Raw genomic sequence first — 16,639 nt, 5'->3', positions numbered from 1 at the left:
ATTATGCAAATTATGTTATGTTGTGCTTGTCGGTAAACTCGAGAAGCGTTCCGAAAAACAAATTAACATGGCGGTCACGGTTAAAGCAAGTGAGCTACACGATGTTTAAATGGAGTTTCTACAAAGTACGGGTCATGACACCTCTAAAGGAGATTGTGGATGAACACAGTTATGGATACTGTTTACCACCACAAGCGTTGATTTTGTGATTTTGGCTTGGTTTTTGAGGTGCCCATTAGAGCCGAGACGACATTTCGACCGGACAGGGAAATGTCTACCTAGCATATTTTTCGTAAATTTCCCGATTCATCAAGCCATAACTTCGTCAATACTTGGCCAATTTTGTTCCTCAAGCACTCAATGGAAAGATAAATTATTTCTCTCTAAGGTGAGATATCCGTCTATGTTGTGTAGAACCCATTTATTAAAATAATCACGGTTTTAAAAAAATAGGTTCGTTTTTCTCGACCGCCGAGTTCATACCCTTGATACTATAAAAAAAAAAAAAAAAAAAAAAAAAAAATATGAGAAGAACTATCAATATTAGGTTAACAAATTAGGATGCTAATGTAAATATACGTCACACCCGGAAGAAGTATCTATAAGTAGAGAAGTTATCCACTAAGGGACAACCATAATCTACTACGAGCCATGACATTCAAGAGGCATCTTTACAAGCCAAGACAGGCTTCCTTTTGATGCAGTTTTCAGCCAAAGTTCAGCCATAATATATATATATGTATATACTGTTATAGTTTAAAAAGGTCGTGCCAGGTCCCTGTGGTTCAAACGCTTTCAAATATTAACCGCCGACAACTTTTTTTTCAAGTTGTGTAGGGGAGGCAACTCCTGTAAGTACTATGTTTAGCATCTTAAGTTCATAATGTCCTAACATACACGGCAATGTTTTGATAAGCGTAATTGCTAAATAGGGCGATTAGAACACAAAAAATAAGATATTAATGAATTTTAGAAAATGTATCAATCACGCTAAAAGGTTTGCGGAATGATGAATCTGTTTGTGGCACGTGGCATATGCCACGTGTGAGAAATCTACGTAACTGCTGTAAACATACAATGTAGACTTATGTTTTAAAACTTCTAATCTTAGTGATTGATGAAGATACTTGTAATACTATCAATTTAATAAATCGATTGTTATCATAAACTACTTTGATGCTTCCATATTGAACAATTAAGTCAATATTAAGGTAAAAAGATTTCAAAATGACTTCCACACAGGACCGGAAGACGAAAAGACGAAAATTAAGGTTTGTTTTTGAAAGACGAAATTTAAGGTTTGTTAATTTTCTTCTTTTCGGGGCGAAAAGACGAAAAGACGAAAAGACGAAAATTAAGATTTGTTTTTCGTCTTTTCGGGGCGAAAAGACGAAAAGACGAAATTTAAGGTTTCTTAATTCTCGTCTTTTCGGGGCGAAAAGACGAAAAGACGAAAAGACGAAATGGCACAAATCAGCCACCGTGTAAAACTCATCTCGGCCATTCTAAATTACAATATTTTTTCCCGGTGGTCACCCTCAGACCCCTAAAACACCAAAATCTCGCGCCTTCGACGCTCACGCGCTAATTTGCCAATTTGCGTATTCGTTAATTTCCTTTTAGCCACCCCACTGTCAATAGATGTGTACAAAGATTAAATTTAATGATATATGAAAAATGTACATAAAGCATACATGGTTGGGAGTTGAATTAATATCCTCCTGTAGGTGCGTCCTGGCATCCTTAACATTTATTCACATTTCATAAAACTTCACACCATCGGCACATGCTATACCAGGGTATTGTGTAACTCAAAATAATAATGAATTAATTGTCTTGCTAAGACATATAAACAAATGATTTTTAAGAAGCATTTTTTGAAATAGTATAATCCCTCAATGGACATTTTTAGTCTAGTTCATTTGTATTGAATGTGAATATTACGTGCTTGAACGTTTTAGGAAATGCGCCGCGCGGCGGAAAATTTTCTAAAATAAAGTACGAAAAGTATGCAGGGTGACCATTTTTTCTTTCAAATAAGCATTTTTAGAACATTTCAGTCGGCGAAAACCGAGAAGGGGGGGGGGGGAGGGGCAGCAAAAAGACATGTTTGCCCCGTCTCCTTTCCAACGCCCCACGCCCCTGGACAGGTGCGTGCTTAGTTACAATGTACAGATACATGTATAATATTATCATCATTGATACGCCAGGGGTTACAATCACTGACGTGATCCACCACCCCCTGGACTATATCATATAGTAAAACTGGATGCACTAGAAGACACATGTAATTCAGTCTTTTGATATGCATAAAAAGAATATTGTATTTATTATGGTGTGGCTTTAAAATTGGGCGTCGCTCTCGAGGATTTGTAATTATTTCTCCTGAACTGCCCCCAGTTTTACTATTAGGTAGTCCAGGGGTGTATATAACGTTAGTGATAGTAACCCCTGGAATATAGGGTATGATATATTATATGCAGTGCAGGTGTAGGTTATTTATAAGATGAAAAGCAAGGAATATTATAATATTTAGGTACGTGGGACTGGGGTAGTAAAGTCCTGCTGTTAATATGAATATGTGACTTGAACAACTCCAATGGGGACAACCTACGTCACCGGAAATGATATTGGACACACAAAACAATAAAAAAAAACGCCCGCTTCAAGATGAAAATCGGCTGCAATTAGGACATAAAAGCAATGCATCTTCTAAACATATCGTTTGTCAAAGATAGTGTATACTATTGTTAAAGACTCTATTAAGCTATTAAATATCGTCAAACTAGCTCAGATAATGCAAACACCTCGACACAATATTTTTCGACAGCAGGGATATCGGTCACATCCACAGGGACCTGGCACGAAAAACTTTAACCAATAGTATACATATATATATATTATAGTATCAAGTGTATGAACTCGGCGGTCGAGAAAAACGGACCTATTTTTTTTTTAACCGTGATTATTTTAATAAATGGGTTCTATACGACATTGACGGATATCTTACCTTAAAGAGAAATAATTTATCTTTCCATTGAGTGCTTGAGGAACAAAATTGGCCAAGTATTGACGAAGTTATGGCTTGATGAATCGGGAAATTTACGAAAAATATGCTAGGTAGACATTTCCCTGTCCGGTCGAAATGTCGTCTCGGCTCTAATGGGTACCTCAAAAACCAAGCCAAAATCACAAAATCTACGCTTGTGGTGGTAAACAGTACCCATAACTGTGTTCATCCACAATCTCCTTTGGAGGTATCATGACCCGTACTTTGTAGAAACTCCATTTAAACATCGTGTAGCTCACTTACTTTAACCGTCACCGCCATGTTCATTTTTCTCTCGGAACGCTTCTCGACTTTACATACCGTGACTACATTATGCAAATTATGTTATGTTGTGCTTATATGTAAAACTCGAGAAGTGCTCCGAGAGAAAAATGAACATGGCGGGTGACGGTTAAAGTAAGTGAGCTACACGATGTTTAAAAATGGAGTTTCTACAAAGTACGGGTCATGATACCTCCAAAGGAGATTGTGGATGAACACAGTTATGGGTACTGTTTACCACCACAAGCGTAGATTTTGTGATTTTGGCTTGGTTTTTGAGGTACCCATTAGAGCCGAGACGACATTTCGACCGGACAGCATATTTTTCGTAAATTTCCCGACATCAAGTCATAACTTCGTCAATACTTGGTCAATTTTGTTCATCAAGCACTCAATGGAAAGATAAATTATTTCTCTTTGAGGTAAGATACCCGTCAATGTTGTATAGAAACCCATTTATTAAAATAATCACGGTTTTAAAAAAAAATATGGTCCGTTTTTCTCGATCGCCGAGTTCATACCCTTGATACTATAATATATATTATTAGGATTCTATATGAATACTGTTAGTTTAAAAAATCGTGCCAGGTCCCTGTGGTCACATCTCATTCAATAAAACGTTACAAGTTGTAAATAAATAAATTTTGCTGTCACAAAACTGTCCCGTTTACTAATATGTCATAAATGACTGTTGAAAGAAAATATTTCATTCGTTATATCTGCTAGTGGAGAAACATAGACGGCGCTTAATTACTAATTAGAAACTATGAAAGTGATATCGGTCACACTTAGAACTTTAGGGGTAACGGTCACATCCAAAGTTACAAAAACTGAATATTACAGCATTGTAGATGTAGTCGTTATTTACGCCTTCATGCAACTCCAGTGGATACGCCGTCAATACACTTTTATTGAATTTATCTGATTTTTTTAACCGACTATCAGCAAATGGTTGGTGATCTATAAAAATAGCCTTTCCTCCATTGTTCGTCATCCGTCCGTCTTTTGTTTCTGTTATTTCTCTGACAGTACTGGATGGGTTTCATATCACGGGAGATCCAGATATGTATAATAATAACATATTTTGAGATCAATCCGAAATCGATTTATTTTGATACCGCTACATGTATTTGCCAGAGAGTATTAATTAAGGATCTATTTTAAATTTCATGTTTAGAAAGTCATCTTTCTTGATTCTAATAGTTGGACTTGCTGTTATGGTTCAAATTCCACATGTGAGCTTAGTTATGATTATTTCATTTTGGGATCGATCAATGGACAAGATGGCCAACTGGTAGTCATCTTTGGTTTTCATATAAGAATTATTACCCATATTTCTAATAATGTCCATTGTTCATAAAATTATGTACTTGAAGTTCGTTACTATCGTTACTTACAATTATCAAATCTTGTTCGATATAGATATTTTGATAATCATTTAGGTCATAGGATTGTATTTATTAATGATCATTTTTGAGACAGATAAGATTACAAAATAATTAATATTTGGCTATCTTGAAGTTATTTGACTACCACGGTGCTTTATAGCATTCATATAGCTATATTTACGTATTCACTGCAACCCCACTATGTATACTTACCAAGCGCATTTGACATTCAGGGGGTACATGGTCTGCTATCCGCTTAATTTTATGTGATGTCATAATTTTTGTGCCATCGATCACAGAAAATGGCTGTTTCGTCCTTGACGATATTAATTTTTCCCTTATATATGCAAATATCTTGGGATGTTATTATACAATTGTTATCAAATTAAAATATATGCATTAAATTGCATTCAGTTGACAATTAGGGGAGTATGAATGCCAACTGGACATCGGCCAATTCAACATGAAGCGCTAAAATATTGGACCAACCACAGGTGTTCGTTTCTAATATAAGTATAAGTATAATACTGGGTCAAGGTCTATAACTCGGCCGGCCATATAACACTACCCAATTGCAGAAAAAGTATGATTATTAACCAACCGTATAGGATATAATAATAGGAATACTCTCAATCGACAGCCAGATAATTTATCTTTATTTTGGTATATGATACAATATATATCATGCCGTATAAATGTCACTAGGTATCCAAAAACATCGGAAAACAGCCAGATTTCAACTGGTCGGACACTGGTGTCCTCCGATGAACACGCCAGGGCTCTAATGGGTAGCTCAAAAACCACTGCATGTCAACACTTCAGCGTCATAAGAATAAAAGTTTGGTGACATAACGCACAATGTTCGGTCACTTTTACGTCACGCCGGAATTTCTTTGGAAAAAGCGTTGAACAGTAAAATAATATAAGCGCAATACTATTTTTTTAAATTAAAAAACAGAAAGGATATATTTATTCAATTACGGGAGGACTTTTATCAAAATATTTGTAATATTTTTGTTTCTATTGATGTGTTTTTGTTGAGAAAATGACGTTTTTTGGCGCGACAGATGTAACACGCACCTGTATGCGGTTTCAGTTAAAGTGTCACTGTGGTCATACTGAACACCACATGGCGGTAAAATTTGACAAAGAGATTCCCCAAAAAACGAACTATCGTGATGTCATTTCGTTATAATGAATTGTGACGTCATACTTCAAAATGGTGGACTTTGTTTGTAGACTTGCCGATCGACAGATCCGAAGAGAAAAGATAAAAAAAGTGAAAAAAAAAACACAAATACACACAGTACAAAACGGTACTAATACATGAGATAGAGACATGAATTGTTAATATAAAAATACGTTTTTCTTCTATTTTAATAACATGTCAGAAAATATAGACTGCGACGTCGTTCTACTTTTTTATCGAACAAAACCTTTGTCTTGCAGAAATGACACAAAATGAAATTCTTAAATTGACTGTTCTGTCACGCAAGTTCACGACGTTGAAAAATGACTTTATATTAGGAAGTATGTTTTCTATTCAGAATAAAAAAAATACGTTTTTGCTCAAATATACGTGTGCGAAATCTCTACTGAAAATTCAAAAAAGTATTCGAAAAATTGCGTTTTTTCTTTGTCTTGCAGGTTTGCCGAATGTCGGAAATGACGTCAATTGCGCTCGTCATGTTATATAAGATAATTACGTCTTTTACATTAAATAACGTTACATAAAAGTGACCGAACATTGTGCGCGACGTCTGAGTAGAAAACAAACTTACCGGTTAGTAAATCCCTGGATAAATACCATCCATTTGCCTAACGTAGCCCTTTGAAATTTCCGATTGAAAAAAAATTATGTCTCTAGCCGCCATGTAAGTATGTGTGCAGTAGATTTGTTTTGTCGGCGTTGATTGGCTCTCGAAAATTAATTGACCAATCAACGCTTAGAAAACAAATGTACTACACACATATCAACATGACGGCTAGAGACACACATTTTTTTCAATCGGAAATTTCAAAAGGCTGTATTGCGCAAATGGATGGTACATAGATAAACACTAACATATCGGTAAGTTTGTTTTTTACCAAACTTTAATTCCTATGAAGCTGAAGTGTTGACATGCAGTGGTTTTTGAACTACCCATTAGAGCCCTAGCGTGTTTATCGGAGGACGCGTGTTTATCGGAGGACACCAGTGTCCGACCAGTTGAAATCTGGCTGTTTTCCGATGTTTCTGGATACCTAGTGACATTTATACGGCATGATATATATTGTATCATATACCAAATTAAAGATAAATTATCTGGCTGTCGATTGAGAGTATTTCTATTATTATATCCTATACGGTTGGATAATAATCATACTTTTTCTGAAATTGGGTAGTGTTATATGGCCGGCCGAGTTATAGACCTTGACCCAGTATTATACTTATACTTATATTAGAAACGAACACCTGTGGACCAACATATTAAATTGACTGATTTGCAAATCAAATGGTAAACGTCACAATATCTCTTGGGCCTCTTGTTATCGACTGATTTTCTTTTATAATTTGTTTACAAATGATCATTTGTGCTATTGTTGTTAAGATATATTATAAGTACCTTTTCAATCGTTATTGTGTGTTCATTTGTATAAAGCAAATTATTGAGTTGAAAATCTGTGGAGAAACTATTTGTCACCTGGCATGTAGATCTGTACAAACGCTATCAGCTAAAAACCCTCAGTGATCCTGTCTATCGTGTATTCACGTATTTCTGTAGCTTATAGATCAGTGCGCTTTTCCTTTTGTTTACATCGGATGCCTTTACATCTTTAAGTTTTATGCAGTTTCTTGTATATTGTCACTGCGATGTTTTAAAATTATAATCACTTTAACACAGAAACAAACCTCAAAAATAGTACAATGGTACTCCATAACGATGTAATTTGTCTACTTGGTAAGGATTGCCTCAGTTCCACTTTGCTTCAGCACGCAAAGACAAAGCAAGAAGTTCAAGAACAAAGGGTGTGTACAAATACATGTATAGACAAAAACGAAACAATATACAGTGTACGAATAACCAAAGTATTCAGCAAAAAAAAAAAAAAAAAAAAAAAACCAGTTACGATAATAGTTAATGATGTATCATGTATCTCGGTAATATTTCCTCTTTACCTGAATGATTAGATAGGTAAAACAACGCTGCAATATTTCAGCAATCTTTACGAAGCGACAAACCATTTCAAAAACTTTGGATGTGACCGTTACCCTGTGAACGACATCCTTTTCAAAAACAACAAAACGCCAACTATAGCTTATACAGGTACGAATTCAATAGCTCGTTAACCATTTGCTGATAGTGGGTTAAAAAGTCGTCTTTCAAGATCAGATAAATTCAATAAAAGTATTTTGGCGGCTTATCCACTGGAGTTGCATGCTGCGTAAATAACGACTACATGTACAATGCTGCAATATTCAGCTTTCGTAACTTTGGATGTGACCGTTACCCCTAAAGTTTTAAGTGTGACCGATATCACTTTCATAGTTTCTAATTAAGCACCGTCTATGTTTCTCCACTGGCAGATATAAAGAATGAAATATTTTCTTTCAGCAGTCATATATTACATATAAGTAAACGGGCCAGTTTTGTGACAGCAAAATTTACTAATTTTCAATTTATAACGTTTTAATGCATAAAATGTGACCGATATCCCTGCTGTCGAAAAATATTGTGTCGAGGTGTTTGCATTATCTGAGCTAGTTTGACGATATCTAATAGTTTCACAGAGTCACTAATAATACACTGTCTTTGACGCACGATAGGTTTAGAAGATGCATTGCTTTTATGTCATAATTTCAGACGATTTTTTTTCTTGAAGCGGGCGTTTTTTTGTGTGTCCTATATCACTTCCGGTGACGTAGGTTGTCCCCATTGAACTCTAGAAGACAAGGACTAAATATTATATTCCTTACACATGGCATCATACATTGTGTTTTGCCCGTAACGTAACTGGAATGTGTTCGGTGCATTTACACCTGAAACACTGCCTTGTTCATTGAAAATAATTAATTTTGATAATAATTTATTGACATAGGCTCCATATGTATATCTATACCCCTGCTCGATTCGTCAAGAGCGGGCGGCCGCCGGCGACCCGGCGAGGCGGCTAAGTCACTCGATTCAATGAAAAAGTGCACCGGTTGCGCGACCGGCGTACGCCGGATCAGCCGGTTTTGAATCACCGGCTAATACCGGCGCAAGATGGCGGAATAAAGGTTAGATATTTGTAGACGAAACTTTCTTTAAGCAAAACTCATTCCGTTCAGACATAAATTCTCCAAACATTATGATTTTCTTGTTGTATTCATTAAAGATGCTCCACCGCCGACAGAGCATAAATGATATTCATCATTTGAACAATAATTGGTGTTTAATCGTGTATATATATGTCTAATTAACACAAAAATAATATAAAATAATTTATTTAGCCTTTGGTGCATGCACAATCAGTACTTCATTCCATATAGGATATAGTATACGGAAATTTTTCGGGATGCAAATAATTATTTTTCATATTTTTAACTTGAAGTAAAATTAGAAGCTCAAACTTTTCAATGGTGGTAATGGTGTAAAGTAAGTAACTTTTGTAACTGAAGAAAAATACTAAATCGTCAGCTCCTGTACCATTTGTCAGCGGTGGAGGATCTTTAACGGACAGGAATTGAAACCTCTTTTGATACACACAGGTATGTAGATATACATTTATGAAGCGAATACATCGAGATGTGCAGTGATGTGTTGACTTAGATATATATATATATAGCCCAGGTTTTGCTTTATAGATATTTTTTCTCTATATAGTGTAATACGTACGGTGTCGCGGCATTTTATAGAACCAAATGCCTATGCATGTACATTCATTTATAGTCTGATTATAATAAAATTTGTAAATCTAATGTATATAAAAATTAAATGTTTTATTCCAAGTACATAAAATTTTAATGACTTCTCTTGGACTGTTTATCAATAACAATAAAAACATATTTTAAGGTTTATTCTGAGGTTTTACACTTTCGAAAACAACACATTTTTAAGTTGTAATGAATCGTTTTCGTCAAACACATGTAATTCAGAGTGTAACATAAGAAAATAGATTTATATTTACAGTATTATACCTACATGTACATTGTAAATACATAATTCAGAAAGAATGCTCAAAAGTGAATATGATTGTACGGGTATTGTTAATTCCTATGTCAAGACATGAGAAAAAGAATTCTACTGGTGACATGTAGTAAGAAATGAATTAATAAAATAGTTTACATAAAGTTACAACAATGCCACACCAAGGTATCAATTTAAACCCAGTTTATTAAGATAACTCATGCTTTACTAATCAGTGCTTCAGCGATCTGTTGATTTTTAGTAAGAACAAATAATGATTGGCGTGTGGCCCAATGCAAGGAGCGACAGTGCTTGGAGCGACAAAAATGCCCTGCCGATAACACGCGACTGTGCGATAAAACAACCATGTCGCTCTGTCGCATTAGCGAGAAAATAAGATTTGTCGCACCGACAGTGTATTTTTGTAACGTTGCAGTGTCACTCCGCGCATTATCTCACTATTGCTTCGCGTATTGTCTTGTGATGAGTAATTAAATTCCAAGCTGTAATGATAGAACATTATCTCATATTATATGTATTTAATTCTACAATATGAATTACAATGCACCATACATGACATCAAATGTGCATTACAACAGGAACGCGCGGAGCGATTTTGTGAACGACAATGCGACATGGCAGATATAGGCCACCATATATATTTTCTATTTCATAAGAAACTTCAACAAAAGAGATTAATTTAGTTTGATGCAATTTCTTATATTTGTTCTTTTGGAATAAAACAACATACACGTGTAACATGCACGATGAAGAAAAATGAGAATGGAGGGGTTGTTCATTTTCCAAAAGGCGAAACAACAACATGACATTATCCAGTCACGGTATCCTATTGATATTAAACTCTAATGATTTATGAATTTCTTAAAGTTCTTGGCCCGGAATTGCAAAATTACGAATATTCGAAAGCTATTTTTTATTGGCAATATCGCTTTTTTTACAAATACACATTCTATTATTAACTCTACCATTACTATATGAAAAACAATCACTCATTTATTATGAAACAGAGACAACCACGCACATGCGTCGACTATTTAATCGCTCTTATATAGTGTAGTACGTACGGTTGTCGCGGCATTTTATAGAAACCAAATGCCTATGCATGTACATTCATTTATAGTCTGATTATAATAAAATTTGTAAATCTAATGTATGATAAAAATTAAATGTTTTATTCCAAGTACATTGACAATTTCAATGACTTCTCTTGGACTGTTTATCAATAAACAATAAAAAACATATTTTAAAGGTTTATTCTGAGGCTTTACACTTTCGAAAACAACACATGTTTAAGTTGTAATGAAATCGTTTTCGTCAAAACACATGTAATTCAGAGTGTAACATAAGAAATAGATTTATATTTACAGTATTATACCTACATGTACATTGTAAATACATTAATTCAGAAAGAATGCTCAAAAGTGAATATGATTGTACGGGTATTGTTAATTCCTATGTCAAGACATGAGAAAAAGAATTCTACTGGTGACATGTAGTAAGAAATGAATTAATAAAATAGTTTACATAAAGTTACAACAATGCCACACAAAGGTAATCAATTTTAAACCCAGTTTATTAAGATAAACTCATGCTTTTACTAATCAGTGCTTCAGCGATCTGTTTATTTTTAGCACAGGACCTGGCGCGATTTTTTTAAACTAACAGTATACATATACATATTATAGTATCAAAGGGTTTGAACTAGGCGGTCGAGAAAACGGACCTATTTTTTTAAAACCGTGATTATTTTAATAAATGGATTCTATACAACATTGACAAAAGGATATCTTACCTTAAAGAATAAATAGTCATAATTATCTTTCCATTGAGTGCTTGATGAACAAAATTGGACCAAGTATTGACGAAGTTATGGGCTTGATGAAGTTGGGAAATTTTACGAAAAATAATATGGCTAGGTAGACATTTCCCTGTCGGTCACGAAATGACGTCTCGCCTCTAATGGGTAACCTCAACAAGAGGCCGCAGAGGGCCTGTATTAAATAATCTCACCTGGTTTTGTAATGCCTAGGAATGTTCTGAATTCAAGTTCATTGTTTTCTTTTCTGAATTCCCCTATTAGGCCCCACTCTTTCTGCTCCAGGGGGTCAAAAATTGCCAAAATTTATACAAATTCTGTTAACCCCAAGGATGTTTCTGGGCTAAATTTGGTTAAAAATCCAAGCAGAACTATATGACTATTAGCGATTTACAGGATTTACCTCTATTTCCCCTATTGGACCCCGCCCCCTCCTGCCCCCAGGGGGTCAAGCAATAAATTTATAAAGTTCTGTTCCCCCTTCTGCCAAGATGTTTTTGCCAAATTTGGTTACAATCCATGCAGAACTCTAGGACAAGTAAGCAATTTAAATGATTTACCTCATTTTCCCCTATTCGGCCCACCACCCCTCTTGCCCCCCGGGGGGATCAGAGCCAAAAATTCATAACAAGTTCTGTTTTTCCCCTTCCCCCAAGGATGTTTTCTGGTCAAATTTGGTTACAATCCATGCAGAACACTAGGACAAGTAGCAATTTATAAGATTACCTCTATTTCCCCTATTGGGCCCCCCCCTCCTGCCCCCGGGGGGTCAGAGCCAAAATTTATACAAGTTCTGTTCCCCTTTTGCAAGGATGTTTGTGGCCCTCAAAATTTGGTTACAATCCATGCAGAACTCTAGGACAAAGTAGCGATTAAAATAGGATTTACCTCTATTTTCCCCTATTGGGCCCCACCCCTCTTGCCCTCCCAGGGGTCAGAGCCAAAATTTATACAAGTTCTGTTCCCCTTCCACTAAGGATGCTTGTGGCCAAATTTGGTTACATTTCGTTAAAAGATGCTCCATCGATGACAAATGACATTTTTCGCTATCAAAAACAGGAGCAGGCGATTTAGTATTTTTCTTCAATTACAAAAGTTACTTATTTTACCATTACCACCATTGGCAAGTTTGAGCTTCTACTTTTATATTCAAGACAAAAATATTAAAAACAAATTCATTGCATCCCGAAAAAATTCCCGTGGCACTATGTCCTATACGGAATGAAGTATTGATTGCGCATGCACCAAGCGCAAAAATAAAAAAAAATCATATTATTTTAGGACGTGTTTATTAGATTTATATATATTATATATATTGGGGCCACACGATTAAACACCAATTATTGTTAAATTGATAAATATCGTTTATGCTCTGTCGGCGGTGGAGCATCTTTTAGCATTCCCATTTTAAAAATTAAAAGCCGTTTTGGAAAGGTAGTGGCCATTTAAGAAGGCGTAGTATAAGGACCCCTGTATATAGGGTCAGGATTAGAAGGTGAGCTAGAAAGAATGCTGTGTTAGAGTGTCCGCATCCTCGATACTTGAAGGGTTACTATCACTCTGGTTATATCCACTCCCTGGACTATGTCATAGCAAAACTGAAGAAACTCTGTGTACGACAACAGATGATAATGTAGCTGGTCATGTGATGTACAACAAAGAATCGAAATAACGGTACACTACGGTTGACTGTATGGCTTTTATTTGTATATTGCTTATATATATCAATGAGATCTTAGATGGGGGGTTAACAAAATCCATCAATATTTGCAAGAGTTATGGGACTTGATTACTTCACCTAAATTATTAATAATATTTTCAATTGTAAATAACTATTTTTTGTGATGCTGTGCAGCGACACATCCACTTCCGTGGAATTCTTGTTTTGTAAAACTTGGAAGTCATAAACCATCCATGACTGTGGAGAACATATTTCATACCGTGGTCCAATATTACCACACAAGCATATATATATTATGATTTTGTGTCCGTATATACCATTATAGTCAAAAGCCTGTGGCCAGGCGTCAGTGAAACAACTTACAAGAACTATGAAGCTGAGACTCGATATTGAGTCTAAACAATACTGAATAAAAGCCAACACAATATGTTTATACGAATGACATTGACCTTCATTCAAGGTCACAGAGGTTAAATATGCTACAATCCAGTGGCGTCGCTAGCAGCAATTTAATGTGCACGCGAAGTGGAGCCCGAGCGCCGAAGGGGCGAGAAAATCGTTGTTTGGGGGGTCAGGGGGGAGGGTCCCCCCTCGAAAAACTCCCGATTTAGAATGACAGAGATGAGTTTTACGATGTATTTTTATGATTTTAAAACGTTCTTAAAGTAGGCTTGTAAATTTGAGAAGAAAAAATAACACTGAAAACAGACTAATTCATATTGCAAATTGAAAATTATCTATATTAAAAAATCATTATTGTAAATGAAATCAATTAATGAGCCCCCCCCCCGATTTTCGCAGGTACAGGCGAAATGTCCGTTACTACCTTTTTAAGTTGTTATCTTTTCGCCGTTTAAGTTGTTCTGATGTTTCATTACCTTATCACAAATTCAAACACCCGGTATGCTGAAACAGAGATTTAGATATCCGAAAATGTCTGGCTGAAATCTTTCATTTTTTGCCTCCATATTTGGCATATAGCATGCTTGAATGGTCTCGACATTCAATCACGTTACGGTGAAGATTCAAATAAGCTGAAGTATACACGTACTTCCTCCCGAGTGAGCAAGAGGTCGATTAAACTTTATTTAAGGCCTTGACAAATTGAGGTTTGGTTAAATGGATAAGCATTGACCTCATTTTCGTCTTAATATAGGTTAAAATCTTACAAAAACCTCTCCTGGGTAGTCCTTCAATATCAAGCTTTGGCATTTTGATTAAATTGGCAAAATTTCATCTAGGCGTCTTAGTTAATGACATGATTTTTTCGCTATAAGAAATTTGAATAAAGGCCAAGGTAATTTAGTATTGAACAAACTTGGTGGACCTGTAATGAAGATTAAAGGTCATTCATTTGGTGGTGGGTTAACAAAATCCATCAATATTTGCAAGAGTTATGGGACTTGATTACTTCACCTAAATTATTAATAATATTTTCAATTGTAAATAACTATTTTTTGTGATGCTGTGCAGGCGACACATCCACTTCCGTGGAATTCTTGTTTTGTTAAGAACTTGGAAGTCATAAACCATGCCATGACTAGACACATATTTCATACCGTGGTCCAATATTACACACACATATATATATATCTATATAAAGGTGTCCGTATATCCATATAGTCAAAAGCCTGTGGCCAGGCGTCAGTGAAACAACTTACAAGAACTATGAAGCTGAGACTCGATATTGAGTCTAAACAATACTGAATAAAAGCCAACACAATATGTTTATACGAATGACATTGACCTTCATTCAATGTCACAGAGGTTAAATATGCTACAATCCAGTGGCGTCGCTAGCAGCAATTTAATGTGCACGCGAAGTGGAGCCCGAGCGCCGAAGGGGCGAGAAAATATCGTTGTTTGGGGGGTCAGGGGGAGGGTCCCCCCTAGAAAAACTCCCGATTTAGAATGACAGAGATGAGTTTTACGATGTATTTTTATGATTTTAAAACGTTCTTAAAGTAGGCTAGTAATTTTGAGAAGAAAAAATAACACTGAAAACGGACTAATTCATATTGCAGATTGAAAATTATCTATATTAAAAAATCATTATTGTAAATGAAATCAAGTTTGCCCCCCCCCCCCCCTCCATTTTTCGCCGACTGAAATGTTCTAACCCCCCTCGCCCTCGCTTCCTACGCCCCTGTTTCATTCATTATCACAGGGGTCAAACACCCGGTATGCTGAAACAGAGATTTAGATATCTGTCTGGCTGAAATCTTTCATTTTTTGCCTCCATATTTGGCATATAGCATGCTTGAATGGTCTCGACATTCAATCACGTACGGTGGTAGGGGTCAAATAAGCTGAAGTATACACGTACTTCCTCCCAGTGAGCAAGAGGTCGAAAAACTTTATTTAAGGCCTTGACAAATTGAGGTTTGGTTATGGATAAGCTTGACCTTCATTCGTCTTAGATATAGGTTACAATCTTACAAAAACCTCTCATGGGTAGTCCTTCAATATCAAGCTTCCTGGCATTTTGATTATTGGCAAAAGTCATCTAGGCGTCTTAGTTAATGACATGATTTTCGCATAAGATAATTTGAATAAAGGCCAAGGTAATTTGTTTGAACAAACTTGGTGGACCTGTAATGAAGATAAAGGTCATTCATTTGGTAGGCCTTCATCCCAACATGTTTCAGGTCTAAATATTAGATGTCTATGCTTCTTTGGTTATTCATAGAACCCGTGACCTTGGTTATTTATAGAACCTGGGACCTTGAAGGTCAGGGTCATTCATTTGAACAAACTCAGTAGCCCTTCATTCCAGTATGTTAAAGGCTCAATTTCTGGTTTCATTTTAATTAGTCAAAAAATAAAAGTTGATGCTGCATCACAATCTAATTAAAATTTGACTTGTAATTCTGCTCCATAAAGATACTCTACGTTACGCTCAAATACAAGATCTAACTAGAACTGTAAGCTGACGGCTGACTAATAACCCTCCGCCCCCATTTCCTCTTTGGCCCCGAGGTGGCCGAGTGGTTAAGATGTCTCGACATATTACCACAAGCCCTCCACCTCTTGGTCGCGAGTTTGAATCCAATGTGGAGCAGTTGCCAGGTACTGACCGCTGGTCAGTGGTTTTTCTCCGGGTACTCCGGCTTTCCCCCACCAACAAACCTGGTACGTCCTTACATGACCCTGGCTGTTGTAATAGGACATTAAACTAATAAAACTCAAAGCTTCGTCTTATTAGAGGTGTCTGAATTGTTCTTGAAAATAAAAATCATGGTCACAGGAAAT

This window comes from Argopecten irradians, chromosome 4, assembly GCF_041381155.1.
Source record: "Argopecten irradians isolate NY chromosome 4, Ai_NY, whole genome shotgun sequence".
NCBI lineage: Eukaryota > Metazoa > Mollusca > Bivalvia > Pectinida > Pectinidae > Argopecten > Argopecten irradians.
This window is presented reverse-complemented; position numbering follows the sequence as displayed.